This window comes from Bubalus kerabau, chromosome 3 (genome assembly GCF_029407905.1).
Source record: "Bubalus kerabau isolate K-KA32 ecotype Philippines breed swamp buffalo chromosome 3, PCC_UOA_SB_1v2, whole genome shotgun sequence".
Lineage (NCBI taxonomy): Eukaryota > Metazoa > Chordata > Mammalia > Artiodactyla > Bovidae > Bubalus > Bubalus kerabau.
In genome coordinates this window covers 104843194-104870285 of record NC_073626.1, presented here as the reverse complement: position 1 = coordinate 104870285, position 27092 = coordinate 104843194, and the positions used below count along the sequence as shown (strand labels likewise).

Genomic DNA, 27092 nt, shown 5'->3' with positions numbered 1-27092 from the left:
CCATCCAACCATCTCATCCTCTGTTGTCCCCTTCTCCTCCTGCCCCCAATCCCTCCCAGCATCAGAGTCTTTTCCAATGAGTCAACTCTCCACATGAGGTGGCCAAAGTACTGGAGTTTCAGCTTTAGCATCATTCCTTCCAAAGAAATCCCAGGGCTGACCTCCTTCAGAATGGACTAGGGGGAGCAATTGATTCTAAAGGAAATTGAAACAGACCTGAGAAGTCATCTCTGTGGTCTACTAACAAAAAGCAATCCCAGTATCCTTGAAGCTATTACCATCAAAAGTTACTATTGCTACCCCATTCACTGAGATTTGTAAATTTTCCCAGGTTGCTCACCTTGGCCATGAGAATTTACGTGGCTGGCTGGCTGTTCATCTGGCAGCGCTCACCATTTCTTCTAGTACAGTTCCTCAGTTTCCTTTCAGAAGTGTGGTGGTGATATTTCTTGTACTGCTTATAATAGTTGGAGAATATAAGGTGATGGAGATGATTATCTTTGAAAGTCCTAAATACAAGACATTATTAACTGTCTAAAATAAAAGAGAAAAGTGAAATATTAGTTGCATTGTGAGAAATGGAAAGTTAGGCAAGAACTGACTTTATTTCCTTTATAGATGATTGCTAAGTTAATTAGCAAAGTAAATATTTATATAAAATCTTGTTACTTCAGTCCAAAAAAAATGTACACTGAGGGAAAATGAATAACTCAAGCTTAAGATATTGAATAGCTATGGAAAATCTGGTAACAGCAATCATGATTGGAATGTTCCCACAGTATCAGTCATTTTTTTATGGTATACAAAACAGTGAGCTAACAACATACTGAAAGCTTTTCTCAAATAAGGGAGAGTTTAGGCTTTGAAAGAAATTAGATTGCTACATAGAGATGGAATAACCTAAGCAAAACTCAGAACAGAAAGAAAGTCAGGAAGGGGAGGTACAGAGAGGGTAAAAGGATGTTTTCAAAAGCTTGAGAACTGATAGCAAAAGAGTGGGAGACAAATGAACCAAATTACCTAAGCAAATTCATTCAGGACTCTAGGCTTGTAAGGTCTAAAAGAAATTATAGTAATCTAAAAGGTACCCAGGCTGCCCTGTGACTTTATCATTAGACTCATGTTAGGTTTGGTAATGCAAGGTAAACTTTTGTGTTCTAGTTGAAAAAGTTGTAACCAACTCTAGTTTTGAATTTGTAGTCTAGTTGTTTGAGGACTTCTCACTACAGCTGACAAATATCTGAGTGAAGTTCTTGATTATGTGTCTGGTGTGTTTCATTTTCAACCTAAAGTCTTTTGTCTTTGATACGGGTATATGTCTGGAAATAGTAAGAGGTAAAGCCCAGGGCAAAAAAAAAAAAGGATTGATGCTATATTTTCTGAACTAAGAAAAATGTTTATTATGGATAAGAAGAGATACTCATAGCAAGAAAAATCTTTAAGGGGGTTGGTTCTCATTAAAAATTGTATTTATAGGGAGTCATAAAAGAAAATATTTAAGTTTTAAATCATAGACATATACAGTTTTAAAAATACTTTTACTTTCTTGCATGAAATTTTCAGAGAATTTGATGTTATTTGATGTAAGGGGACTAAGGCACAATTTTACTCCATAAATGAGATTGCCTTCAAACAAAATTTACTTACTAAATAAGTGCCTGTGTGCCAGATATGAGCACAGCAATGACACATTTGTTAATTACAGTATCTGAAAAAAAGGTGGACTACAAACATTTAAAAATTGAGAGACTTTACATTAAAAAAAAATCTAAATTTCTAGGAAAAAAAAATCTAAAGAGCTGATAACAGTGAACACACATTGCTACCTAGTAGCAAGTAAATGAGTTTCATAGCATCTGTCCTTTCAATGACTTCCCAAGTGGCTCAGTGATAAAGAACCCACCTGCCAATGCAGGAGACACAGAAGACTCGGGTTTGATCTCTAGGTTGGAAAGATCCCCTGAAGTAGGAAATGGCAACCAGTTCCAGTATCCTTGTGGCTCAGACCGTAAATAATCTACCTGGGTTCAATCCCTGGGTAGGGACGATCCTCTGGAGAAGGGAACAGCTACCCACTTCAGTATTCTTGCCTGAAGAATTCCATGAACAGAGGAGCCTGGCAGGCTACAGTCCACGGGGTCACAAAGGGTAGGGCACAAACAAGCACACAGCACCCGTTTCTTTTCAATGAAGTATTCATTCTCCTGATCCCTGAGATCGTCCTCACCCTCTGTTGGTCTTGTAATAAACTGACTTCATTCAAATTTAAGTTTTCTGGCTGGCAACTGTTAGCATCTGAATCTGAAACTCCAAGCTGAGTGAGGTCCAAATCACTTCAGATGGTGATTGCAGCCATGAAATTAAAAGATGCTTACTTCTTGGAAGGAAAGTTACGACCAACCTAGATAGCATATTCAAAAGCAGAGACATTACTTTGCCAACAAAGGTCCATCTAGTCAAGGCTATGGTTTTTCCAGTGGTCATGTATGGATGTGAGAGTTGGACTGTGAAGATAGCTGAGCACCGAAGAATTGATGCTTTTGAACTGTGGTGTTGGAAAAGACTTTTGAGAGTCCCTTGGACTGCAAGGGGATCCAACCAGTCCATCCTAAAGGAGATCAGTCCTGGGTGTTCATTGGAAGGACTGATGTAAAGCTGAAACTCCAATACTTTGGCCACCTCGTGCGAAGAGTTGACTCACTGGAAATGACTCTGATGCTGGGAGGGATTGGGGGCAGGAGGAGAAGGTGACGACAGAGGATGGATGGCATCACTGACTCAATGGACATGAGTTTGAGTGAACGCCGGGAGTTGGTGATGGACAGGGAGGCCTGGCGTGCTGCAATTCATGGGGTCGCAAAGAGTCGGACACGACTGAGGGACTGAACTGACTAAAGTGACTGACCACCTTTGACAAAACTGAATCTCATGTTGTTATGTTAAAACTCCTAACATTTAATGAGGTCTCAGTGAAGTTACAGAAATGAGAACAAAATTTTATGTGTCAATTATAATTAGCACCTCACTGAAAGAGTGGCTTATTATTTTAATCATATTTAGAGTTATTCCTTAAGCAGAAATGAGAAGTTTAATCCAGATTATTTAATGTAAGATTATCTGCATCAACTAAAACAAAATTTAAACTGGATCAGCACTTTATAGTAAGAAAAAGGATCGTTTAGACACAAGAAATGGGAAGCTATTAGAAATGGTGAAATGTAAACAAAGAAAGCATCTTAGTAAAATAAATTTTTAAAAGTACCTATATCAAAATCTAGAAATGGAAGAATCAATATAGTGAAAATGAGTATACTACCCAAAGCAATTTATAGTTTCAATGCAATCCCTATCAAGCTACCAACAGTATTCTTCACAGAGCTAGAATAAATAATTTCACAATTTGTATGGAAATACAATAAACCTCGAATAGCCAAAGCTATCTTGAGAAAGAAGAATGGAACTGGAGGAATCAACCTACCTGACTTCAGGCTCTACTACAAAGCCACAGTTATCAAGACAGTATGGTACTGGCACAAAGACAGAAATATTGATCAATGGAACAAAATAGAAAGCCCAGAGATAAATCCACGCACATATGGACACCTTATCTTTGACAAAGGAGGTAAGAATATACAATGGATAAAAGACAATCTCTTTAACAAGTGGTGCTGGGAAAACTGGTCAAACACTTGTAAAAGAATGAAACCAGAGCACTTTCTAACACCATACACAAAAATAAACTCAAAATGGATTAAAGATCTCAATATAAGACCAGAAACTATAAAACTCCTAGAGGAGAACATAGGCAAAACACTCTCCGAAATACATCACAGCAGGATCCTCTATGACCCACCTCCCAGAATATTGGAAATAAAAGCAAAAATAAACAAATGGGACCTAATTAAACTTAAAAGCTTCTGCAAAACAAAGGAAACTATTAGCAAGGTGAAAAGGCAGCCTTCAGAATGGGAGAAAATAATAGCAAATGAAGCAACTGACAAACAACTAATCTCGAGAATATATAAGCAACTCCTACAGCTCAACTCCAGAAAAATAAATGACCCAATCAAAAAATGGGCCAAAGAACTAAATAGACATTTCTCCAAAGAAGACATACAGATGGCTAACAAACACATGAAAAGATGCTCAACATCACTCATTATCAGAGAAATGCAAATCAAAACCACTATGAGGTACCATTTCACGCCAGTCAGAATGGCTGCGATCCAAAAGTCTACAAGCAATAAATGCTGGAGAGGGTGTGGAGAAAAGGGAACCCTCTTCCACTGTTGGTGGGAATGCAAACTAGTACAGCCACTATGGAGAACAGTGTGGAGATTCCTTAAAAAACTGGAAATAGACCTGCCTTATGATCCAGCAATCCCACTGCTGGGCATACACACTGAGGAAACCAGAAGGAAAGAGACACGTGTACCCCAATGTTCATCGCAGCACTGTTTATAATAGCCAGGACATGGAAGCAACCTAGATGTCCATCAGCAGATGAATGGATAAGAAATCTGTGGTACATATACACAATGGATTTTTACTCAGCCATTAAAAAGAATACATTTGAATCAGTTCTAATGAGGTGGATGAAACTGGAGCCTATTATCCAGAGTGAAGTAAGCCAGAAAGAAAAACACCAATACAGTATACTAATGCATATATATGGAATTTAGAAAGATGGTAACAATAACCCTGTGTACGAGACAGCAAAAGAGACACTGATGTATAGATCAGTCTTATGGACTCTGTGGGAGAGGGAGAGGGTGGGGAGATTTGGGAGAATGGCATTGAAACATGTATAATATCATGTATGAAATGAGTTGCCAGTCCAGGTTCGATGCAAGATACTGGATGTTTGGGGCTGGTGCACTGGGACGACCCAGAGGGAGGGTATGGGGAGGGAGGAGGGAGGAGGGTTCAGGATGGGGAGCACAGGTATACCTGTGGCGGATTCATTTTGATATTTGGCAAAACTAATACAATATTGTAAAGTTTAAAAATAAAATAAAATTAAAAAAAAAGAAGTGTCTCAAAGAAGTAGCATAGATTTAAAAATTGCCACAATACCATTTCTAAATAAAATAAAGCAGATTTTTAGAAATATAAAAAGATCACATGCCATTTTTTCCCCATTTGAACCAGATTTCTTGGCTTAAATTGGTATTTAAGCTGAATTTGATAAAGATAAAAATCCATAAATGCATGCAAAATGTATTCATAATAATATTGCACCTTGCAGAAAAAGTAGATGAAGTAGATAATATGATATTTTTTATTGGACCAATAAATAAAAGGCAATTCTCAAGCCCCAAAGTCTCAAGCACGTTTTCACTTTAAATGAACACATTCATGAAGCATTTACTGCAACATTTTCTTGTGGGAATATATCAGTAAATGGCTGCAATGATGTGAAGTGCATTGTAAACTGTAAAACTATTTAAAAATTCTTCATGATCCTAGCATACAGCTGGACCTTGTTGTGACTTCTGTGTATACCATGATTAACATCTATTTTACAGATTAAAATGAATCATAAGAAAATGTATTCATAAATATTTCATCGTATGGGGAAAGTGATTGAAATTAATGACAAAATTGTTGCATTAGCAGCAATGTCAATAACTATAGTTATATGCTAATAATAGTAATTTGTGTAATTATTATGTTGCTATACTTTCAGTTATATAATTTGATTTCTAATAGTTAATATTTGCTGAGTGCTAACTACACACCAGTAAGTACTTCATATGTATTAACTAACTTAATCTTCAATCAAACTGGGTATTTGAAACTATTACATGAATTTTAAAGAAGGTAAAACTGAGGCAGAGAGGGGTTAAGTAACTACTTTGAAATCATACAGTTAGGAAGTGGCAGAGTTTGAATCTGAACCTAACCATATCAATTTCAGAGCCTGTGCTTAATTAGATAAAAAAATCTCAGGACAGGTACAATGACTTATGATGATGATAAATCCATATTCTGTTTCTCTCCAAGTGTGTGCCTTTGGCAAATTCCTGAACTTTTCTATGTCAGAGTTCATTCTCTATCAATAAAACAAGCAAATCCATAGGTTTGAGATAAATATTAACTATAGAAAGCATGCAGCAATGTATATCCATTCAAGTGCTCAAGAATGGGGGGGGTCAGCTATTTTTACTATTATGGTTTATTTATAGCATTCTTATGATTATTAATACCCATAGTAATTGATTAGCACCTCACATGGTGGTTTACAAGTGAAAAAATAACTCACTTTTGCAAAAAAAGTTGATGGATATTAATGTCCTTCTTACCTAGAAGATCTTGTGTTTACTGCCAAAAGTAAAATACATGTTTATTGTTACAGAATCTCAATAAAATACCAGCAAGTACATTGTTGAGTATTTGAACAAAAAATTACTGCCATTCTTTCAGAACAAAGTCCTTTAAAAGCTAGCTCTCCAGAGTAAGAAACTTTCTTTAAATTGCATTGTATTTGAATAACTATTTTATAGTCTTTGTCATGATAATAAATCATTTAATGCAATTAAAATAATATTCTCTAAACACAGATTTATAGACATTGATTATGAAATAAAACTTGCCCAATTGCACATGATGGCACTGGCCTTACAGATTATTCCCACGAGACAAACTTATCAGGGCATCAGTGTGATGGCAGGGTGGGATACTGGAGATGAAAGTGTCTGATGATAGACAACCACAGAGAATAGGGCAACCTTTTCCACGTTCCTGTGCAGATACAGAAATTGAGGGTAGGGTAGGGTGAGGTTAAGTGGAATGAACAGGATAGAATAAGAGAGATAAAGAGGAGAGACAGAGAGCCCAAAGGCATCCCAAATTTATCATGATGGAATATATGTACATACTTGCAGGATGCACCATATGATTAAGGACAAAGGGAACAGGGGACATGTAAGCAGTAACCAGAGCACCTGGGAATGGGGAATGGGTGTTTCATAAGGTGTCATAAGAGAACAGATACCTCAGAATAGGGGTTGCCCCTCTACTTGATGCCCTATGGGACTCTCAACATTACAGTGAAGGAAGGGGCAAAACATGAGTTGGGTGAGTTTAAACGTAGAGAAGAGAAAGCACTGACATGACTGAATGTACCAGCAACTAATCAGGTCAAATAATTTTTCATCAGATGGCATGGGATCTTAAAAATTTTGTGTAATTATAAATCTCTTGAAAATTATAGTGCCACTAGAAAACTAGTTAAATCAAGCATGAAACAATAATACCTAAAAATGAGTTTTATAATTGACATATTTTAAAATTTATTTCCAAAAAAGTGTGCCTGTATATCAAGTAAAAGAAACCAATTAATATTAGGTAATATAAGTGCATAATATACCTGGAGTTAAAAGTTAATCAAGGGTACATGCCCCATATTATGAAAACTGTATTTTTTTTTTTTATTGAGAGATTGAAAATTAAATAGATGGAGGAGAAGTGTATGGTTTGGCATAGGAAGACCATATTATCAAGTCATCCTAATTTTATGTGATTCAATTCAAATTAGAAACACTTTAGTGTCCATTTGGGAAAATGTTCTAAATATTATTTGAAAATAGTTGGGTAATAAAAGCTATTAAATTCTGAAAATGAAAGAAAATAAGTGGGGGAATCTTATACAAACTGTTGGACCCCACTCCAGTATTCTGGCCTAGGAAATCCCATGGACAGAAAAACCCGATGGACTACAATCCAAGCGGTTGCAAAGAGTCAGACATGACTGAGTCACTAAACAACACAGTATAATAATAGTTATCATAGTGATGAACTATTAATAGATCCAGAATAAAAAAGGGATGTACAACTTAATAGGCTGATGTAAAATTTTGACTATATAAAATTTAGTTTTTTTCAGACTTGCAAAACTCAACACTAAGCACAAATTCTACCACAAAGTGAAAGGCAATGACAAAATGAAGAAATATTTATTACATGTGTAATGTATATTGAATAATTTCTTTAAAGTAGAAAGAAGACTTATAACAAAGTAATGACAAAATAAATATAATAATAAGAGTAGAAGTAAGCATATGAAAATAGTTCAACTTTTTAAGTTAAGAATATATTGGTTTGGGTTTATCAAATTAACAATTTTTAATGATAACATCTACTTTGGTTTGGGATAAAAACATTTATTCTAATACATTGCCAGGAGCAAGGTAAATTAATTCAAACTTTTAGGAGGATAATGTACTAATATATTTCATAAGGCAGAAAAACAACATATTCATTGACCCAATAACTCCATTATTTTTAAGGAAGTAATCAGATAGTTATATAAATGATTTTCATTACAATGTTGTCTTTGATAATAAAAAATTTAGAAACAACCTAAATTTTGTTCACTATTGTTCTACAATAGTGAAACCAATGATAGTAAAATTCACAGATGAGATATTGATCTTTTGACAGGGAAATATGTGTGTGTGTGTATTTGTGGCATATCACTTTAAAAAACAACTTACAAAAATTAAATATACATGGTAATACAGAAAATATATACACATACATACACATAAATGCACTTGTATACATACAAACATATATGTACACATAAGACATATTTAAACCTCATATGGACAGATAACATATACATGTATGTATACATGTATACACATACTGTATACATGTATATACAGTGTATATACATACATACTGTAACTGTATATAGTCTTTTACTTATATATATTCATGTTGCATATATTTATCTGCATATATGTGTGTCAGATCAGATCAGATCAGTCGCTCAGTCGTGTCCGACTCTTTGCGACCCCATGAATCGCAGCATGCCAGGCCTCCCTGTCCATCACCAACTCCCAGAGTACACTCAGACTCATGTCCATTGAGTCAGTGATGTCATCCAGCCATCTCATCCTCTGTTGTCCTCTTCTCCTCCTGCCCCCAATCCCTCCCAGCACCAGAGTCTTTTCCAGTGAGTCAACTCTTCACATGAGGTGGCCAAAGTACTGGAGTTTCAGCTTCAGCATCATTCCTTCCAAAGAAATCCCAGGGCTGATCTCCTTCAGAATGGACTGGTTGGATCTCCTTGCAGTCCAAGGGACTCTCAAGAGTCTTCTTCAACACCACAGTTCAAAAGCATCAATTCTTCGGTGCTCAGCCTTCTTCACAGTCCAACTCTCACATCCATACATGACCACAGGAAAAACCATAGCCTTGACTAGATGGACCTTTGTTGGCAAAGTAATGTCTCTGCTTTTGAATATGCTCTCTAGGTTGGTCATAACTTTCCTTCCAAGGAGTAAGTGTCTTTTAATTTCATGGCTGCAGTCACCATATGCAGTGATTTTGGAGCCCAGCAAAATGAAGTCTGACACTGTTTCCACTGTTTCCCCATCTATTTCCCATGAAGTGATGGAATTAATCATGTTTATCTCTGTGTGGTAGGAATAATGATTTTTATATCTTCCCTATGCTTATCTATATCTCTAAACTTTTCTATAATAGTTATATTGCTTCATAATTAAACAAATAATGTGAATAATTTGTTTATCATGAGTTGGTAACTAACATCTTGCTTCTTTGACTTATATGATCAGTGCAATTCTGATTCGATTTTGTGCTTGGGTGAAAATAAAAGTTCATTCCTCATTTTAATCAAACCTTGCATTAATCTCTGGCAGTAGTTGGGCATGTTGAAGTTTTCTGTCCATGATGATTCTGTGGAAGGTAACTATTTCTCACAACAGTCATGTCCCTAAACAATCACCTCTGGTTGTGATTCATTAGCTTTCTTCAATAAGGTACGATTTGCAAACCAGAAAAAAGAGAGTTTCAGATTAAGTCTCAGTAATGAAGTGCAGTCAGTTTTTTCCCCCAAGTTACACTGAAGAGAGATCTCTGGGTTTATCTTAAATTCATGGTGAATATTCTCCCTTAACAACATACCATCTTTCTTTGACTGCAGAGCATGTCATCCTTGCCTGTGGGAACCCTAGTTTGCTTTAAATTGCCAAAGTGCTCATTATGGAATGCTTAGTAGTTAGAGTTTGTACATAATATTTGAAAATCAACCATAATCTTTCTGCCTAAGATGAACACTTGGATTCCATAGTAAACATAATCAGAGATTTACAGAAACCTAGTGAACTCTGTTTATTATACTTGCCTGGAATAGCTACAGAAAAGGTCAGAGGTCCAGCATCTTCATGCAGAGACAGATCATGTTCTAGCTGGTTCTGAGAAGGAAAAAAACAGTAGGTGATGCTTTAATGAATGGCTTATCATGTGAAACACACTATGTGATAATAGCGGTGTTGGTAAGACAAAAAGGGAGTCTTCCTTTCTTTTTTGTTAAGGTTTAGTTAGTTTTATATTGCTTTAATGCTTACATTTCAATAGTAGCAGACAAAATGCTTCACTGAGAAACTATTAAATTCTGCAGGGTCCTAAGCCAGTTTGAGTTCATAAACTAGATTGAAATTTCCATTTTATTTTATCAAAGCTGAGATGTTATAAACTTAAGTATGTGGGTTGGAAAACTTTTGGTTTTTTTAATTGTTATTTTCTTTTATTCTTTCCTATTTGAGTTAAGTGAAGAAAACAGGACAGAAGCCTTGTAGACGTTAAAGTTTTATTGTAAAAGTCATCTTACAGTACAAGAGAATTTGCTGGCATGACATCAGGGATGCACAAGGCATTTTTTTGAAAAAATTTTATTTTATTTTATTTTTTAACTTTACAATATTGTATTGATTTTGCCAAATATCAACATGAATCCGCCACAGGTATACCATGTTCCCCATCCTGAACCCTCCTCCCTCCTCCCTCCCTGTACCATCCCTCTGGGTCGTCCCAGTGCACCAGCCCCAAGCATCCAGTATCATGCATCGAACCTGGACTACAGTCTTTGGGAGAAAGGCATTTTTTTTAAGTGCCTTTTTCAAACTGCAGTGAACTGATGATTCAATTTAGCTAAGCAGATCCTCCTGACTTCAGCACTCTTTCCTCTCATTCAGCCAGCAAAACGAATCTAAATGGCTAAAAGTGACTGTCATGCAGTAGCTTCCCTCAAACTCAAATGTGCATATGACTGACACAGATATCCACGAAAGTTTGTGAATCTGTATTTGTAACAAGCTCCCATGATGGTGATGGGGCTGGTCATCAGATCACTCTGTGTAGCAAGGTGGGTACAAGTGAATAATTGAAAAGATAATTTCGTAGTCCTATAGATCAATAGAAGAGAATGTGATGAGAAGAAAGAGGTTCTAATATAATAAGAATTTAGCAAACAATAAAGGTGAATGCTTAAATTAATGAGGAAAGAAGAATCACATATAACAGTGGTGTTGGGGAAATTGATTAGGTGTTTGATGCAAAAAAATTTACATTACTGTCTTCCACCAATATCAAAGTCATTGCCAGGTGTATCAAGAAATTTTGTGGAAAATTTAATCCTTAAAACAAGTCAAATTATAAAACTATGAAACAAGTATAAACTCAGAATAGGGGGGATTACTGTAAATATAGTACAGAAACAGAACTCTAAAGGGAAAAATGGATATATTTGACAACATACATGTAAAGCTGCATATATTAAAGCTGTGTATATTAAATTAATTAAAAGGTAAACAATAAGCTGTGATATATTTGCAAAATGTCATATCTCTAGCATCAAAATGATTCTTAAAGTATCCTCTTAATTATACCCAGTAATTATGCCTATTTTAGAGAGATGCATAGAGAAGTTTTCATATAGATATTAATCACAGCATACATTATAGTTTAAAAAGTAGAAAACAGCCAAATTAAACAATCAGAAATGAGAGAGAAAATAATAGACTATGAAATGCTATAAACATATTAAGTGATAGGTTAAAGATGCATTTAGTATCATGTATAGGGAATTCTCATGGTGTATTTTTAAGTGTAAAATTATCAATTATTTTAAATGTATATATATACATACATATAATTTGTAATATAATTATGTAATTATAATGTAACATAATATAATATAATTATGCACATGTGTGGACAGAAAAATAACAGATAGCATATTGATGCAAATATATAGAGATCCACAATAAAGTGGGAAAACATTATAAAAGACAGATTTTAATAGTTATTTTTCTCTGGTTGGGATTAAAGGTGTTTATTTTATTCTTCATATGCTCTATATGTTCAAATTTTCTGCAACAAATGCATTATTTTTATAACCATCAAAAGGACTATAGTAATTTTTTATAAAAAATAAAAGGACCGTGAGTCTAGAAAGGACGTACTTTTCATGCCACAACAATTTTAGTTCTGACAAAACTCAGATCAGAGAAGGCCCAGAGCATCCTGTGTCCTGGTAGCCTCTCTTCTGACCCTTAAATAATGCAAAAGGGACTCCAAGGCGAAATGCAGAGATCAGATTCTTCTTCCACTGTATGTATGTTGGTCATAAGCCATTCTGAAGCATATGTGATATATCTAGCACTCTATTAATACATTTTAGTAAGAATACCTTAATCACTGTGACAAACTATACACACTGAGGTAATAAAAGTTCTCTCCTACAGTTAAGTACATATTTTCACTTTGAGATTTTTCTACATTATTTAAAAACACAGTTTCAGTTCAGTACGTTCGCTCAGTCATGTCCAGCTCTTTGCAACCCCATGGAATGCAGTACGCCAGGCCTCCCTGTCCATCACCAATTCCCAGAGTTTACCCAAACTCATGTCCATTGAGTTGGTGATGCCATCCAACCATCTCATCCTCTGTCATCCCATTCTCCTCGCGCCTTCAATCTTTCCCAACATCAGGGTGTTTTCCAATGACTCAGTTCTTCTCATCAGGTGGCCAAAGTACTGTGGAGTTTCAGCTTCAGCATCAGTACTTCTGATGAACATTCAGGACTGATTTCCTTTAGGATGGACTGGTTGGATTTCCTTGCAGTCCAAGGGACTCTCAAGAGTCTTCTCCAACACCACAGTTCAAAAGCATCAATTCTTCAGTGCTTAGCTTTATTTATAGTCCAACTCTCACATCCGTACATGACCACTGGAAAAACCATAGCCTTGACTAGAGGGACCTTTGTTGACAAAGTAATGTCTTTGCTTTTTAATATGCTATCGAGGTTGGTCATAACTTTCCTCCCAAGGAGTAAGTGTCTTTTAATTTCATGGCTGCAATCACCATCTGCAGTGATTTTGGAGCCCAGGAAAATAAAGTCAGCCACTATTTCCACTGTTTCCCCATATATTTTCCATGAAGTGATGGGACTAGATCCATGATCTCATTTTTCTGAATGTTGAGCTTTAAGCCAACCACTTCACCCTCCTCTTTCAGTTTCATCAAAAGGCCCTTTAGTTCTTCACTTTCTGCCATAGGAGTGGTGTCATCTGTATATCTGTAGTTATTGATATTCCTCATGGCAATCTTGATTCCAGCTTGTGCTTCCTCCAGCCCAGTGTTTCTCATGATGTACTCTGCATATAAATTAAATAAGCAGGGTGACAATATACAGCCTTAATGTACTCCTTTTCCTATTTGGAACCAGTCTGTTGTTCCATGTCCAGTTCTAACTGTTGCTTCCTGGCCTGCATACAGATTTCTCAAGAGGCAAGTCAGGTGGTCTGGTATTCCCATCTCTTTCAGAATTTTTCAGTTTATGGTGATCCACACAATCATGTATGGATATGAGAGTTGTCATGTATGAATGTGAGAGTTGGACTGTAAAGAAAGCTGAGCACTGATGAATTGATGCTTTTGAACTGTGGTGTTGGAGAAGACCCTTGAGAGTCCCTTGGACTGCAAGGATATCCAACCAGTCCATCCTAAAGGAGATCAGTTCTGGGTACTCATTGGAAGGACTGATGTTGAAGCTTATACTCCAATACTTTGGCCACCTGATGCAAAGATCTGACTCATTTGAAAAGACCCTGATGCTGGGAAAGTTTGAGGGCAGGAGGAGAAGGGGACAACAGAAGATGAGATGGTTGGATGGCATCACCAACTCAATAGACGTGAGTTTGGATAAACTCTGGGAGTTGGTGATGGACAGGGAGGCCTGATGTGTTGCAGTCCATGGGGTCACAAAGAGTCAGACACAACTGAGCGACTGAACTGTCTGACACAGTCAAAGGCTTTGACATAATCAATAAAACAGAAATAGATATTTTTCTGGAACTCTCTTGCTTTTTCCATGATCCATTAGATGTTGACAATTTGATCTCTGGTTCCTCTGCCTTTTCTAAAACCAGCTTGAACATCTGGGAATTCACGGTTCACATATCGCTGAAGCCTGGTTTGGAGAATTTTGAGCATTAGTTTACTAGTGTGTGAGATGAGTGCAATCGTGTGATAGTGAGCATTCTTTGACATTGCCTTTCTTTGGGATTGGAATGAAAACTGACTTTTTCCAGTCCTGTGGCCACTGCTGAGTTTTCCAAATTTGCCGGATGTTGAGTGCAGCACTTGCATAGTTTTGGACAGTGTCCCCACCATTTTGGACATGTTAATTTAGTTCAACTTCTGTAATATCCAATTAAACATATCTTGTTCACAGTTCAAAACATCAGAATTCAGTATTGGAACAGTAAATTGAAAAGGCTGCAGAATATAAATAGTAATTGAAACCACAAGAGCAGATGAGATTTCCCAGGTAAAAGAAGTGGATGAAAGAAAATGCTGGCCACCAAAAAGGAGTTTTAGACATCAGAGCAGAGCTTCTCAACCTTAGCACTACTGACTTCTTGCACTGAATAATGTGTTTATTGTGAAAGGCTATCCTGTGTAATGCAGAGTGTTTGGCAGTATCCCTAGCCTCTGCCACTAACTTTAGTAGCATTCCCTCTCTCTCTGGTTGTGACCAAAATATCTCCAGACCTTAGCAGATGTCTCCTGGAGGACAAATTCCTTTCAATTTAGAACCACTGAACTAAAAGAAAAACTGTGAAATATTCTTTACTGTCTGAGCCATCAGGGACAGAGGAGACTGGCAGGCTACAGACCATAGGGTTGCAAAGAGTTGGACACGACTGCAGTGTCTTAGCATGCACATACATGTGAAATAGACTCGGGAAGGACTTTCAGTATAGTAGAAAGAGAACCAGTATTTAAATGCTTCCTGAAAACTGAAGGGTTCAGTAGTTTCAAAATACAATATTTATTCACTCAATAGGTTTTAAAGGGAAAAAAGTTAAAATCTGGATACTGAAAATCATTCATTACACATGATAATAAGGATGTCTGAGATGGGATTTGCCAATGTAGATTCAGATGGGAATGGAAGTCACTTTATAATGGTTAATGGAATACTTAAGAGAAAAACTAGACCCAGCAAAAGTAGAATAATTTTTTATGAAGTTTAGCTGAGATGAAAATGTAGAAAAGTGAGGCATTTGTCAGTGAGAACACAAAAACAGAGCACAATTCATTTAAGTAAGAGAGAGGATAGAGAAATATGGGGTAAAGACAGAAAAAAAGAAAACTGATAGACCAATGTCTAGAAGACATGAGACCAAGAGATTAGGGAGAATGGTTGACCTTGAGCACTTGATCCTTTCAGCCTAGAGAAAGCGATTTGTGTGTTAGTTGCTCAGTTGTGTCTTACTATTTGGGACCCCATAAATATAGCCTGCCAAGCTCCTCTGTCCACAGGATTTCCCAGGTAAGAATAATGGAGTGAGTTGCCATTTCCTTCTCCAGGAGATCTTCTTAGCCCAGAGAGCAAATCCAGGTCACCTGCCTTGCAGGCAGAGTCTTTATCATCTGAGCCACCAGGGAAGCCCTAATTAGTTATCATTTGCTCCATAACAAGCTGTCCCCAAACTTAATACCTTAAAATAACAATATTCATTATCTCTCAGTTTTTATATATTGAAATCCAGGTGTGCCTCAGCTGGGTCCTCTGCTTCAGGTCCTCTTCCTGACTATAGTCAAGATGTGGGCTGGGGCTGTACCCACCAAGTCTCCACTGGAGAAGTGGGAGCTTTCAAGCTCAGCCACATGATTGTAGGCAGAATTTAGTTCTTTGTGAGCTCTTGAACTGAAGACTTCAATTTCATGCTGACTGGCCAGATGTTCCCCTTTACTCCTTGCCCCAAGGGCCTCTCTTTATGACAGGTTACAACACAGCAATTTTCTTCATCTCAGAGTGAACAAGCCATATAAAGAAAGAGAGAGAGAATTCTCAGCTTTCTCTAATCTATGAAGTGATCTTTCACCACGTTACCATATTCTATTCCTTAGAGGTAAATCATTAAGTTCATCCCACACCCTAGGGGAGAGAGTATCATAAGAACATGAGTCAGGTATTATTAGGGTCAATTTCTGGAATGGCCTCCTACAATGCAGAAATATGAATATGTTTATTAATGGGGGTGCATAAATTTCACGTAGTTCACATCTGATGGCTTCAAATATATCAAAAGTGTCACTCTGAGAGTTATGGAAAGACTTGGACTAAAGGGCTGAGGAAAGGTAGGAAGGTTGGAATATGTGCTCAGGAAAACAGAAGTTGATCAAGATTAAGAACAACTAAAGAGTCTTGAAATTTCTGAGAGATCAGTTAAGATCAAGATCAATGAATGTAGTGGGGATCAATTTACAGAGTTGGGGGTTTCCTCCAGAAGACTTATCACTTAAGTATAGGGAGAGAATAATACTGATTTTAGAACCACATCTGCTATGCTTATTTTGACTACCAAATACACATCTTTGAAAATTGGTCTAGTGCTGGTTTTTCAGACACAGGGAGGTTGATTCTATTACCTCATTATTCCTACACTTAACATTCTCTAAGAAACCCAGATTCGTGGTACCAAGTTTATGAAAGTTTATGTCCCTTCGCTGTCTTCTCCTGCTCAGTCATGGCTCCCATAGATGGCTTCTGGCTTCAGCCACATATGAGCAAAAACAGTGCTCTCCACTATATGTCCCTGACTAACTTATGGTTCAGATCCACAGATCTGCTTGGTTCGTTGGCTGTTAACCCACACAGCAGACATTTAAAGATAGGGGTATTTCTTATGAAATTCCAGTTTTCTGGTTTAACTTAAAAAACAGACCAGACATTTGTTGAATGATCCACATTCCTACAGGGCAACTGAGGCTTAGTTACCTTCTCATTGGTGTTCTTGCACACTCGCCTCCTTTAGTGGTTGTTATTATCCACGTACTTGTGATTGCCACCAATCTGATCTCCAATATAAAGGGTGGGTCTCTAAGTCATACTGTAATTTCCTTCATGGCAGTGATTCTAAAAGCCTGGTATGGAAAATCTGGGTAAAATGAAATCCTTTCAGGGGTGTCTGTGAATCCAAAACTACTTTTTGTAATAACTGAGACATTTTCACTTTCTAACTTTCATTCTCTCACAAAATTACAGCAGAATTTTCCACTGTACATTTGGGAGATCTACATGACTCAATGAATCAATATTTTATAAATGATCAATGCAGGATGTTATAAAATCATAGGTAACAATGTTCATTCAAAATGCATAATAGAACAATTGGTATTAATGTAAGTGTACAATAAATTTATTGATATAGTTTTAGATTCGATATTTCAATTTGTTTTTAAGAAAGTACCACTTCTTCAGTTTGGGTATATTGAAATATATGAAAAATTATCTTTACAAACTTTTAAATTACTCCTGTTTTCCATCCAACTACCTATCTCTAAAAGAACTAGTTTCCTCCATACACTTCAACTGAAATAGCACATCGTAACAAACTGAATGCAGAAGCAGAGGTGAGAATTTGTCTTTTGTCAGATATTAAAGATATTTGCAAAATAAAAGGATGCCACTCACCTCAATTTACTTTATTGAAAAATATAGTTTTAAATAAAACATGCAATTTAGTCTAAAGAGTATAACATATTAGCTTAAAATTGATTAAACTGTCTCCAGTTTTATAATAAATATGATAAATGTTGAGAGATATCATTCATCTAATCAAAAGCTCTTTAGGTGGCATTGATAATCTTAAGACTGTAAATGGATCCTGAGGCCAAATATTTGAGTACCACTGCCTCTTGGTAGTGTTCATTCAGAACTCAGTCATTGAAAACAGGAAGATAGGGTCAAAGCTCCATGAAACACTTTCTCCCAAGGTTTTTGCTTCTACATAATTGTGGCCACTTCTCCTGAAGGACCAGCTCTGTGAGAGGTATGAGGATGCACTCACAAGCCCTTGAAAGTCCCTTGGGCAGCAAGGAGATCAAACCAGTCAATCTTTAAGGAAATAAAGCCTGACAATGTTCATTGGAAGGACTGATACTGAAGCTGATGCGCCAATACTTTGGCCACCTGATTCGAAGAGTCAATTCATTGGAAAAGACCCTGATGCTGGGTAAGATTGAAAGCAGGAGGAAAAGGGAGCAACAGGGGGTGAGATGGTTGGATGGCATCTTTGACTCAATGGACATGAGTTTGAGCAAACTCCGGGAGGTAGTGAAGGACAGAGAAGCCTGGCGTGCTGCGGTCCATGGAGTCGCAAAGAGTCAGACATGACTGAGCAGCTGAACAACAACAACAGGCTCTTTTGTAACATATCTTTCCCACCTTGGATTGGCTGTATAATGTTGCTTTGTATTCATACAAGCATGATGTCACAGTGAGTATTTCTTCAGAGACTATATATATATATATATCCTAGATAGAGAAAACTTTTCACTCTGCCCCTGCTACTCATCAAATGTGTTGATGGAAAGACAAGTTATTGAGATAAACTTAACCAAAATCAAGATGACAGATCAGATCAGAAAAAAATTCTTACTTAAGATTAATAATGTTAATGTCTTATTTATGTAGGCAAATAGTAATTTCCCAAATACCTATTGAACAATTGTTAACTTTTAACCAAAGTAAACCAAGTAATTTCAATTTGCTATATGTCTATCAATCAAAATATGTGAATATCACTCATAATTTGTAGAAATCTTCACTTGTTAAGAAATTAAAGATTTTTGTGTATCTGGTTGTATATTTCTGATTATTTGGTTGTATGCTGCTAAGTCGCTTCAGTCGTGTCCGACTCTGTGCGACCCCATATGGCAGCCCACCAGGCTCCCCGTCCCTGGGATTCTCCAGGCAAGAACACTGGAGTGGGTTGCCATTTCCTTCTCCAATTTGGTTGTATAGTTATATGTGTTTAATGTTTTACATGTTCATATGTTTTATGTTTCATAATAACTTTGAATATAACAAACATCTTTTTGTTCATTTGACTTACAATACAGCATTAAAAATACTTTGCAAAATAAAATATTATTTTATTGACATATCACAATGATGTATCCTGAGTTCTCTATGTGAGTGGAAATCTTAAAACTTATTTTTACAAAGTAAAGATTAAGTAAAGAAAATATGAACTGTTGTCCATAGTTATACTTTCCCCTAAGCACTAGCTATTTTTTCTTTCATATGTAAAACTTAAGGTTAGGTTGGAAGTTTAGGTGGTTAAATACACTGTTCAATCACTGTTTCTAGCTTGTTTATTACTTTACATATCTGCTCATTTAGATAATTATCTGACACCTGCTCACAGCAGATTGTTTTGACAGATTATATTGGCTGAGATAAGTTTGTCACCTGCCATCTGTCCAGTAAAGGTGAGTTCAACAAGCTGGTGATTTCTAGACAATCATAAAAGATCCTTTTAAAGTTAGAATTTTTCTTAAGAATGCATTGACCAGAAGAAAAAAACTACTACTGGAAAATATTAAGAGATACAGTACTTTTTATCTTTATCAGGCATATTTCTTTTACTAACATGCTGATTTGAACGTTACTTGGATTTAATGAGAAGGAGCATACTATATTAAAAGAGAATGTGTTAGTTTTAAATTAAGTATTTAATTTGGCTGGCATCTAAAACAGCTTTGACTAGCATTATTTTCTTTCTTTTTTGGTGGATTTTTGACATTTTAGCAAACTCTAAATATCTTAAAATATTTTAAAATGCATATACAATATTGTTCATATCATCATGAAATTAGAGAAGCTCCATTATCATAGATTTTTTTTTTTAATTTATGAAAAGTAAACAACCTTCAGTGAGGGGGAGATTAGTTAATCATTCAGTATCTTACTCTGTAAAAAACAAAACCTTTTCTTAGGAGTAATGATAATTATATAAGATCATTTTTGAAATACAATCTGAATTTTTAAAAAACCTTGAAAATCAATTATAAAACATATCTAAAAGTGAAAAATCAAAGGCTTTTATTTTTTTAAAGTAGGCCAATATTCCTATATTTTAATAAAAGGAGTAGTTAATTCTAGTGGAAGAAATAGTAAATTTCTCTCATTTTCCCTTTCAATTTTATAATTACTAAATCTATATTACCTGAATACTTCCCATGTGTCAGGTGTTATGGTAGAGTATTCAGCAAAATATTTGGTACCAGCCCTTCTGCCACTTAAGATTTAGCTTTAATTGTTGTCCTAAAGTAATCAAGCCATGAGTTCCCAATCACGCCTCTATTACTATTCAAACAAGCACGTTTTTTGTAACTAGATGAACTGGCTAATAATAATTGTGAAATGTACTGAAAGCAAAATGAGAACATCTTGAGACATTTAAAAACATGTCTAGTGGCTTGTGAAGTGACCTATACTTTGAATATATATTTACTGGAGAGGAGGGGACCAGGGATTTTGCTACCTTTGTAAATTCTTCCTAGTTACCTGGCACAATAGAATTTTTCACAGACTGCTCTAAGTAGTCTGACACTATTTTAGAAATACTCTATTGGACTGTGGGGAGTTCAAAAAAACAAAACAAAGAAACAGGGCAAATCCTTAAAAAACTTTCTGATACAATGAGATGACAACACCAACATAAATATATGGATATAAACACAAGTGACTCCAAGAAATAAATAAATATATACAATCAACTGCTGAACAAAGTCTTTCTCAAGGGCCTCTCTGTGCTATGTGATCTCATGATTTGTTGAACCATAGCTTTCTAGAGGAATATACAAAAACCTTAGAGTTCCATGGGGCACGAAGTTTGAATACCTGAAAGTCCTCAGAGCTCTGCGGTAAGTCTTCATCAAAGAATTACACCTTAGGTCTTACATATCACATACACACACACCATCATTTCATCAGAAACACAGCCAAATTACCATCATGTGAATATGCTGCCAAAGTATCTAGTAAAAGATTGAAAAATACAACCAACTGGGCCATTGTCTACATGGCATGGGAGAATTGCTCAACTTTTTTTTTTTTTTTTTTTGATTGATGTGACCACTTGTTTTGGCACCACATCAAGACTGAATCATACACATGTGTCCTGCATGAGTCATTGCAGATTCCAAAGATGCTCAGATTCCAATCTGGCTACATTTTGAAATCTAGGATTAGAGATATTTTCCAATAAATCTGTTGACTTTTTTCTGATCTAACCAATCATAGATTTCTATTTTTTAAGAAACTGTTTCTCTTTAAAACTTAAGCCACAACCTTATGGTTTGTTCACAACTTTATTAAGTATTCTATGTTATGAGAGAAAAAAGTTGCACAAAGTTTTGTGCTATATGCAATACATATAATAGTTTTATCAGAACAAAGTTTTATTTTTTTCTAAAGAACAATCTAGAATAAGTTAGATAATGGGAAATTCTCTTTGAATATAGCACTTGGAGATAGGGACATGGACTAATTGTGGGAATAGTTGCCTATGGAACAAGGGGAATAAGTAGAAGCACATACCAGAGGGGCCATCAGTTCATATTAAGTGGCATACATTTGAAGTAGACTCAGGAAACTAAGGGACTCTAATCTCCCAGTCTAAAATGTACAAATGAAAAGAAAGAGCTAAATAGAAAAAATGAGAATCATGCTTGTTCTTAAGTCAGGCAAGTTAGAATAAGAGGATTCACATGCAAGAGCAGAAGATAATTGGCAGAGGAAGGCAGCCTCAGCTGGTCATGTCTGTATTGTCCTTACATGGGGATAGAACTGTTTAGGGCACCACGCAAATTTAGCACGGTAGTATTGGGTATCATGTGTACTAAACATAATCTCTAATTTGCAGGGGGCATATTTTTCCTATGTCAAATAATTTCATAAACATTTCACTAAAGTGTATCAGTGATAAACACACTGATAAGCATTACACATGCAACAATAAAATGTAACATACTAGACTCCATGAAGATGAAATCAGGATATCTTAGAAACCATTGTTATGATATCTGAGAAACCTAAGTAGATCATTCAATGCAACTCTTGTTTATTCGAGGACAATGAGTTTCCCAGGTGTCACTAGTGGTAAAGAACCCACCTGCCAATACAGGAGATGTGGGTTCGATTTCTAGGTTGAGAAGATCCCCTGGAGAAGGGCATGAGGAGGGCATGAGAACCTACTCCAGTATTCTTACTTGGAGAATCCCATGGACAGAGGAGCCTGGCAGGCTACAGTCCATAGGGTTACAAAGAGTCAGACTGAAGCAAGTTAACACACATGCATGCATCTGGCAAAACCCACAAAAGGAGGAAAATTTGGGAAAAGAGAAAAAATGTGGGTGAAACCGGTAAGTTTCTAGGAAACAGAGAGCAACAGTTCAGTTCAGTTCAGTTGCTCAGTCATGTCTGACTCTTTGCGACCCCATGGACTGCAGCACGCCAGGTATCCCTGTCCATTGCCAACTCCCGGAGTTTACTCAAACTTGTGTCCATTATGTTGGTGATGCCATCCAACCATCTCATCATCTGTTGTCCCCTTCTCCTCCTGACTTCAATCTTTCCCAGCATCAAGGTCTTTTCTAATGAGTTATTTGCATCAGGTTGCTGAACTACTGGAGTTTCAGCTTCAGCATCAGTCCTTCCAATGAATATTCAGGACTGATTTCCTTTAGGATTGACTGGTTGGATCTCCTTGTAGTCCAAGGGATTCTCAAGAGTCTTCTGCAACACCACAGTTCAAAAGCATTAATTCTTTGGCACTCAGCTTTCTTTATAGTCCTTTATATAGTCTTTATAGCTTTACATGACTACTGGAAAAACCATAGCTTTGACTAGATGGACCTGTTGTCAAAGTAATATCTCTGCTTTTTAATATGCTGTCTAGTTTGGTCATAACTTTTCTTCCAAGGAGCAAGTATCTTTTAATTTCATGGCTGCAGTCACAATCTGCAGCAATTAGGGAGCAACAGCTACCCTCTACAAATGCACTTGTTGTTTGTTGCTTAGTCGCTCAGTCCTGTCCAACTCTTGTGACCCCATGGACTGTAGTCCGCCAGGCTCCTCTGTCTGTTGAATTCTTCAGGCCAGAAAAGTAGTAGGTTGCCACTTCCTTTTCTAGGGAATCCTCTGGATCCAAGGATCGAACCCATGTCTTCTGCATTGCAGGCATATTTTTACCTGCTTAAGCCCATGAAAATTCACGGGGAGAAAATAATTACACAGAGTGATTCTACACAAACCATAGGGAAAAATTAATACCTTTAGAACTTAAAAGAAGAAGGAAATCGATCAAAAAAATTTCTGAAGGCAGCAAAACACTAACAGCAGAGAATCTAGGATGACCAAAATTATTTTTTTATATGAATAAGAAACTTGAAAAACTTATTCTGCCTGATTTCAAGATTTAGCATAAAGCTCCAATGATGGAGAGAGTGTAGTATCCACAAAGATAAACATACAAATCCATGGAATATAATAGAATGCACAGTTAGTTCCACAAATACATGGACAATTGATTTTCAACAAAGTTTTCAGGGTAATTCAAAAGGAAAGAAGAATCTTTTCAACAAGTGGTGTCTTTACTGGCAAAGCCTACTGGGGTGGGGGTGGGCAAGGGGGTATAAGGAGGAATCTACTAAGGTCTCACCTCTTCTTTTGTCCTTAGTCTAGTTTTACTTGCTCATAGGAGGCTGCATGCAGAAGCTTCACACCCAATACTTTAGACCAGAGTTCCTGGAAGGAAATGACTGCATCAACACCTCAGCTCAGGGATGCTCTGCAGGAGCTGCTCACAACATTCAAGTCAAAATGGCAGCAAAGGACTGTGTGCAGAGACACTGCTCCAGGCACTGCGGTCTGGAGCCTGAGCAGCACAGCTGTGCCAGTTCCATGAGAACGCCGACCCCCTCCTCTCCTGGTGCCCTGCCCAGAGCCTGACAGGGAAAGTCTGTGCTTTTGAGCAGGAACTCGTGCCTCTCCATTCTTTGATTAAAGGATAAAGCTAGTGGGAAGCAGGTGTATAACACAAGGAGCTCAACCCAGAGCTCTGTGATGACCCAGAGGGGTGGGATGGGGAAGATGGTGGGAGAGAGGCTTCAAAGGGAGGGGTTATATGTATACTTATGGCTGATTCACATTGTTGTAAGGTAAAAACCAACACAACATGGTAAAGCAGTTATCCTACAATTAAAAATAAATTCCAAAAAAAAAAAAAAAAAGCTTTTATTTTCTTCTGAACCAGATTCGGTCTCCTTACAACCCTGAGCAGAAGGAACTTTGTCGGGGACCAACTCAAAAGGGTTGGTAACCTAATACAGCTGGCATAACTGGCTGGATGTAAAAGTGATGGTGAAAGTCACTCAGTTGTGTCCCACTCTTTGCCACCCCGTGGACTATAGCCTGCCAGGCTCCTCTGTCCTTGGAATTCTCCAGTCCAGAATACTGGAGGATACGTGTGGAGGGAAAAAAAAAAAAAAACCTCCATTGTTATGTTAAAAACAGCAACTAATTCAAAAAGTTTCATAAACCTATATATGATCTAAAACTATAAAACTTCTAGATTCTACAAGAAAACAGAGGGGAAAATCTTTGTGACCATAAATAGGCAAAGATCTCTTAGGTATATTGTCACCAAAATATTAACAATAAGAAAATTTTGATAAAGATAAACTAGACTTCATCAAAACCTTAAACTTTAATTTTCCAAAAGACACAATTAAGAATGTAAAGATAAACCACTGGCTGGGAGAAATTATTTGCAAAACATAATATCTAGAGAGGATTTATATATATAGATTATAAAAAGGCTTTATAACTCAATATGCCAAACTACCCAATTTTAAAAGTGGGCAAAATATTTTAGCAGATGCTTTATGAAAGAAGAGAACATGAATGGTAAATAAACAGAGAAACAGCTTCATCCTAGCACCCTGGCAATCACAGCCTATCTGAGTCTTGGCATAATGCCACAGCATCCTCCCAGAAGAGGAAAGGATGGGAGGCTTCTGAGAAGTTCAAGACAATCTCCCCTGAGAGGCACCACCTCATGAGAACAGAATCGTAGACTATAAAAGCTCTTAGCTGTAGTCTAGAATTGGCTTTTGAGCAATGCGGTTTTCCATATTTTAATCACAGTCATCTAGCCCCTTTTGTCTCCATATCACTCTGTGCAGTATGGGGAAAGAGCCATGGGGAGCTGGCACTTTTGGCTTACTCTTCTACTTACAACCTACATGAATAATTGTCTAAACTGAAAAATGGTTCATTCTGTATAAATGTATATGAGTTTTATTTGTAATAGCTAGAAACTAGAAATAATCCAAATGTCCATCAAAAAATAATTGAAAAAAAAAAACAAAAAACAAATATCAGTACTTTAATATAAAGGAATACCATACAGCAATAAAAATGAACGAACTACTATTAACAGAATGAAATCATTAAACCATACCAATGACAGGGCAATTTATTTAATTCCATTTATAAAAAATTCTAGCCGATGCAAGGTAGTCTTCAGTGATGTATAGCAGATTGTTGGTTACTTGGGGATGGGAAGTGAAAGAGGGAAGTTTGGATTGAAAAGGATCGTAAAGAAAATTCTAGAGTAATTGATTCATTATCTCTATTGTAGTGATAGCTTAATGAGTGCATATGTTCGTGCGTACTCAGTCATTCAGTTGTGTCTGACTCTTTGCGACCCCATGGACTGTAGCCTGCCAGGATCCTCTGTCCATGGGATTTTCCAAGCAAGAGTACTGGAGCAGATTGCCATTTCCTCCTCTAGGGGATCTTCCTGACCCAGGAATCAAACACATGTCTCCAGATTCTACTGTGCAGATTCTTTACCACTGCACCACCTGAGAAGTTTAATGAATGCATATATCAAAACTCATCAAATTATATACTTAAAATATGCAGTTTACTGTATGTCAAGTATAAATAGAGCCATACAAAAATCCAAAACAAAGATTGCGTAGTGACTAATCTAGAGATAGAAGATGTATGACCAATAATATCTCTTCATTCACATCTAAAATGTCAAAGGCATAATTTATTTCTTCAGTTCAAAGGCAAATGTCTGATAAAGATGGTTGGAAATGCAATAATGATTTTAAAATAACATTACATAAATATCTTGTAACTTTAAAAATGAATGAAATATACCTGATGATTTTTGTTTAGTATGAAATTTATAATTAGCAAAGTCATATGTATGATAAATAGGCAATTGATGTTTAAGATTTCATGTTAAAATGTAAACACCTAATAGTAAATCAGGGGCTAGAATTGTTTATATTTGAAGTTATAAAATTTGGATTTCAAGTACTTTCATGATCTTATTATCATTACTTTTATTCCATTTATTTTTGAAGATATCAAGAGATACATTCAAACCTCATGTACACAAGGTATTATCCTGGTAGGTATGAAGATATGCAATTTAAACATATGCATATTCTCTTCAAGACTAGAGTGAGACAGACAGGACAAGTATCTTATGTGTGGAGGGTAGATATTAATCTTTCAATAGAATAAAAATTTGGCTTCTTGACTTACTCCTCTTACCTTAGGCTGAATGTTTATGTCCCATCAAAATTCACGTAATGAAACCTAATTCCCAGCATGTTGGTATTTGGTAGTGGGCCCTTTAGGAAGTTACTAGGTTTTTGAGAGTTGAACCCTCATAAACAAGGTTAATGCCTTTAAAAAGAAGATCCCAGAGAGCTCCCTTTCCTCTTCTGCCATATGAGGACACAGAGAAAAGATAGCCATCTGTGAATCAGGAAATGCACTTTCATCAGACATCAAATCTGCTAGCACCTTGACCTTGAACTTTGTAGCCTTCAGAACTGTGAGAAATAAATGTTTATTGTTTAAGCTATCCAGTCTATGTTTTTTG

At 36.5% G+C, this 27092-nt stretch overlaps 1 long non-coding RNA gene across 2 annotated transcripts in view; it reads right to left on the bottom strand.

The window, feature by feature from the left end:
- LOC129647741 (uncharacterized) overlaps nt 1-24115 on the bottom strand; it is an 88282-nt gene extending 64167 nt beyond the window's left edge. For both annotated transcript variants that reach the window (XR_008712475.1, XR_008712474.1), the window contains exons 1-2: nt 23841-24115; nt 341-534 (exon numbers count right to left, since the gene is read on the bottom strand). This is a non-coding gene — a long non-coding RNA (uncharacterized LOC129647741). The remainder of the gene's footprint in view (nt 1-340; nt 535-23840) is intronic.
- Nucleotides 24116-27092: the final 2977 nt, after the last annotated feature.